The sequence below is a fragment of the Pinus tabuliformis genome, chromosome 5_2 (genome assembly GCF_031772625.1).
Source record: "Pinus tabuliformis cultivar Carrire ecotype Pingquan chromosome 5_2, CPIR1, whole genome shotgun sequence".
Classification (NCBI taxonomy): domain Eukaryota; kingdom Viridiplantae; phylum Streptophyta; class Pinopsida; order Pinales; family Pinaceae; genus Pinus; species Pinus tabuliformis.
The window spans coordinates 200,992,834-200,998,334 of record NC_142306.1 but is presented as its reverse complement, the minus strand read 5'-3'; the positions used below and the strand labels follow the sequence as shown (position 1 = coordinate 200,998,334).

General features: G+C 37.9%; 1 pseudogene; it reads left to right on the top strand.

Annotated features, from left to right (window-relative positions):
* The first annotated feature begins 2,768 nt into the window (after window positions 1-2,768).
* On the top strand, window positions 2,769-4,019 carry LOC149158256 (zinc finger CCCH domain-containing protein 30-like; annotated as a pseudogene).
* Window positions 4,020-5,501: the final 1,482 nt, after the last annotated feature.

Here is a 5,501-nt window from a genome sequence, read left to right as displayed (position 1 = left end):
AGAGACGGAATTCAAATATAAGAATAGAGGAGTACGTGAGATGGGGCAATCCAACAACATATACTATATCCAATAGCGTAGAAAAGATGGATCATTTCTTCTTTGCCACTGCATCCAGGTTTTATACTGGTAGGAGACCGCAGGCCTCTTGTCAGTGCAGCTCGTCATTTCCAGTCTCATTGCCAGATGACCGGGAAATGGCATTTACGGGGCGGTTGGGGGAGGGCTGACCTAACTTGAATTCTTTGTAAAGGCTATTTATAGGAGCTATAAGGGCTATTTATAATCTCCCTATTTCTCCCTAGTTGCATGAGGTCTTCTGCAAAGCACGCCCCTTTGGAGGTTGAATTAGGTAAAGAAGATTGGCTAGCTCCAATTTGGGGTCAATATCGAACATTTGTGGCCTACAGAGATTGACCTTAATCATACTGGCCGGAGCGTATGGACCATATAAAATTCGTAGTTTATATTACAAGATGGTGACGAATTGCGAATCCCTCTCCCGGGGGTCGAGAGTTCGGCAGGCTCACCCTCTTCAATTTACTTATTGGCCTCCCAAATAAGTAAAAAAAGGTCGAGCCCTCTCCTCTCCTTAACAGTCGAGTATTGATTTCATATAATTGTAAATCTCATGTCAACCAACCGATACCATTATGTCCCATGGATATAATTTATTTCACTTAAATAGGTAGGAAGGAAAATGACAACGAATCGGATCCAGTCCGATTTTTTTTATCTTCTTTTATGGGCGAACGACGGGAATTGAACCCGCGCGCTTGAATCGAGGTTATGGATCCCTTTTTTGTGGAAGTAATTCTCTCTTGCAAAGAACCCATTTCCGTGCTAAGAGTTGGCTAGTTGGGGCATAGAATGCATAGTATATTAAGTGCAGTGGGCAGGCATTAGGAGGTAGCATAGATTAGCATTCGCTGTCTGCTGTACGACGTGCAAGGGATGGTTCAAGCAGCAGGAGCAGTTGCTTAAGCTGTTGATGGAGCAAAAGTTTATATGGGGCCATTTTCAGAATAAGAAAGAGGGCTCTTTTAGGGGAAAAAGAGAAGTCAAACTGTTGCTCATTGGTATTGGAGCGCCCCCTTCCCCTGGTGCAGCGGGCGAGATCTTCCGGTCATGAATTATATACGTAATATAACGGCGATTCGGTTTGAGTCTCAGGTTGGAAAGCATAGCTAGACAAAACACTTCATTCTCCTCTCCTCTCCCTTATGGTCGAGCCCCCTAACGGGTCCTACCGGGCCTCGTGAAAAGAAAGGTGGAAAGCGAGTAAACTGATTGTTGAGCTTGCGTGGAAAATTTTGATCCAACAGTCGAAAATGAAAAGATAGACGATGGTCGATGACTTAACTGATTCAAAAGCAACACTTTCGATGTAATTAATATCCCTTAATAATAATAATAATACATAAATATATAATATCCCCAATAATAAATAAATATGGAACAAGCGCACTGAAACACCTTGTTGGGATTTGAACCCGACCTAATCGAAGGCTAACCAACGTCCTACCATTGAGCTGGAACCTTCATAGTCTTCAAAATGCTTCTTAAACATGCATTAGCATTTTCTTCATCGTTATGGATTTGTATTGGGGTCTTTAAAGGGCCGATTTCAACCCATTTTTAGCTTGAAAAGGCTTTCGGAATAGGTGAAAATTTATGATTTTTAAATTACCTATATCAAAGATTAAAAAAATTGAAAACAAAGAAGCTTTCATCCACCTTGTACATATCAAAGATTAAAAAAATTAAAAACAAAGAAGCTTTCATCCACCTTGTACATATCAAAGATTAAAAAAATTAAAAACAAAGAAGCTTTCATCCACCTTGTGCTATAACGTTAGGTGCTCCGAGATCATAGAACTTTGACTCCGAAAATCATATGTTTGATATAATTGCCATACGTATGCTCCAAAGTATATAAATATTACAAATGAATTATGTAGTGACATTATAAGGGGTAGGCTTTCATAATCACCTCCAAATTTTCCAAAGATAAATATCAACATGGGTTGGGAATTTAATTATACTGACAAACCTACGACAATGAGGGTTAATTCGTGCCAAACATGAATTTCAAAATCGTCACTAAAGATCGCTCACTCGTTTAGGTATTTACTGCAACTAATATGACTGACACATCACCAATTGATTGAGGTCGAAAGTAAGCAGAAGTTTAGAAAAGGTTTATTTGGTTAGTAAAAATAATAAAAATAAAATTACTTATATATCTTTTCAATTAAGATAAGTATATTATTTTTTCGTATTTTTATAAATATTATTTTTAGTTTTTTTACATTATAATTTTTTTTTTAAAAGAGAAGAATAAACATTGATTATAAATATTAAATAGTGATTAATTAATTTTTATATTATTAAGCCGATAGGCTTTTTATGGTGAGGTTCCTCGTCACGACACTGTAGCAGATTCGTCAATATAAAACGAATATGCTTTCCAGACACGTGTAGGGTGATCAACGACTGAGCTCGTCGAGTTTTGATAACTTCATCTAAGGCGTTCATCATCTTTGTCACTTCAAGCAGCCAACTGATGACACCGTAGAGAGCGCTCTGAAACAAAGTTTGGCACCCAACGCGATGATTGTTACGACATTTTGATATTCATGGATGTCCACCCGTAGTACCTTGGACATGTCAGTGGCAACCTACTCAACATTTCTCTCAACCAACGCAGTGAACTGAGCAGTCTCCGACATTTTCATTCGCCAATAAGGAAGCCTGCAGATGTGATTATGGTTTCTCCTAAAATTGCTCATGTTAATAACTTATTGGAAGATTTACTTATTATGGGTTCGAACTCTCCAATGAAGATTCCTTGCAGGGTTTCAGGTTCAGGATTCTACTTGCCAGAGGGTGGTGGGTGTTTTTTTGACGAGCATGGATGTGTAGTCTATGTGCCTACTTCGTCGACTCTCTTTTAATCCCCTGCTTCAACAAGCCCTACAGTTGTCAATTCTCCATTATCATCACCCCCAGCATCTTTAGATATTTCAAACAATTTGTGTGATTGCAGTCAAAAGAAATAATTTGCAGTGGCTTCTTCTCTACATGACATCAAGAATAACATTTATAACAACGATGAGTCTCAGATTTATTCTTTTAAGGTAAGGCCTTGTTCTAAAACTTATTCTCATGATTGGACTGAATGCCCTTTTGTGCACGTGGGTGAAAATGCTCGAAGAAGGGACCCTAGAAAGTATCATTATAATTGTGTTCCTGGGCCTAATTTTCGTAAAGGGGCTTGTAGGAGGGGTGATGTTTGTGAGTATGCACATGGTGTTTTTGAATGTTGGTTGCATCCTATCTAATATCAAACCCGCCTTTGCAAAGATGGGACTAATTGCTCTTGCAGAGTGTGCTTTCTTGCGCATACCCCTGAAGAATTGCGTCCGTTGTATCCACCTGCTTGTTCATCAATGCTTTCTCAGAGAACCACGATGACTTCATCAAATAAGATGGTTGTCATGAATCCTCTTGCACCTGGATCTGCCTCTTCTATCTTAATGATGTCTTCCTCCAATTCTTGACAAAGTAGTTTCCCCAACTCTCCAATGTCACCATTGTCATCTATGAATACATTTTCTCATTCTTCCTTTGGTGGTGGATCTTGGGCACATCCAAACTTACCGACTTTGCACCTTACTAATGGTGTTCTCCAAGCTAGTTGCCTGCGAACAATTTTTAATGCTAGAGACATGCATCCAGAGTGTTTGATTGAAAGTGGTGATTACGAAGGACAACTTCTGAATGAATTTGCTTGTCTCTCCACCCAAGCCAGAGGAAATGGTCTTATGGCTATTGTATCTAGTAGTGGAAATACCCCTTGCAGGCCTAGAAAGTTCAAGACTCATAATATTGCTCCAACTAACCTTGAAGATTTGTTTGCGTCTGAAGTGTTCTCTCCTAAAATGACAACCTCTGAATCTACCTTTCTATCTGAGATTCAATCCCACAAATCAGCCCAGTTATCCCCACAACTCTAGAGTCAAATGTTGTCCTCATTTAACACACAAGTATATACAAAAGGGAGCACACGAGGCCAAATGCATATGCAACATGGCGGCGTATAATGTCAAAGCCCTTGTGTTTTTCTTTCACCACCTCCTGTTCAGCCGAGTGCACTATGCAAACCTCAATCATAGGATGGGATTCCAAGCTATTCTGAAGTTATGCTTGTTTTGTGGATAGAAAGGCCTTCATATGATTGGTCAACAGGGGACTTCCCCTTGTCATAAATGATCGATTTATTATTTGGAATGATGACGTTTTCTCTTTGAGCTAATTTCAAATACTTTTTCACATGGAGAATTTCAGATTTAGATTTTCTTAGATTACCATACCAGGAGTATGGTTAACCTGTGTATTGTATTTTTATGTCAAGTTTCACTTATGATTAAACTGAGTATTCTACTTCTATTCTATTTTTTTTGGAAAACACTTTACCCATCATCGAAAGAGGCAATGAAGAGATTAGCACAATTCAATTTCACACTTCATTGTTCTCTATATTTTTGGCTCACTTCACTTTCTGATTTCACTGAAATGTTCTTTACATTATTCGCTCGTTGTGATGTATCCACTTGGCTGTTCTTTATATTATTGGATCACTTCACTTTCACATTTCATTGCTTTTCACACTTCAATATCACTTCACTTTCACACTTCACTATCACTTCACTTTCACATTTCACTGCTCTCTGCATTACTCACTCACTTCTCTATTCTCAATATCATTCAAAGTTTTTTCTTTATGTTCAGTGAAGTGTTCATTAAAAAGGTTGGGGAATATTTTTCTAAGTTCTAAATTTTTTTGAAATGGTGCATCAGAAGAAGTATAGAAAAAAGCCTTTTATGTGATGACATTGTTTCAAAATCAACTCATATCAATTCATATGTGCAATGCCTCGAAATTACATCTCTCTTACATAAACAATTACAACAAACAAATTTTATGGAATAGGAATTCAAGCACATTTGTGCATGGGTTTCCATCCAATTGTATATGTGTAAAAGCTAAAACAGTACAGAACCATGTAAACTCTGGTCTCACAAGAACCTCAGGCACCTTTATGAGCATCTCAGATGGAATTTTAGAGCTGGGTCTTAGCTATGTTTGTGTTGATGGCCATAAACAATGTGTCTAATTCCTTGCCAACATTCAATTAGAAAACACAAAAGGTTGATGGATCAGTCCATTCTCACAAGGTTCTAGATTGCACATTGATTATCCAGATGCAAAAAAAATCAAATATATGATATATCAAATTCTCATGGTGCCAAAACATGGAGATTAACACCTCCTGAATTTGATACCTCTTAACCTAATGAATCAATGGAAATAATAACCCTACTAGGGCTGACTCCTTTTAACCTGATGAATCCTAGTTAACAATGATGGCTTATTAGGTTGTGGTCTAGTAGACTTAATCAAATGAAACTTAATCAAATGAAACTTTACCATTTTT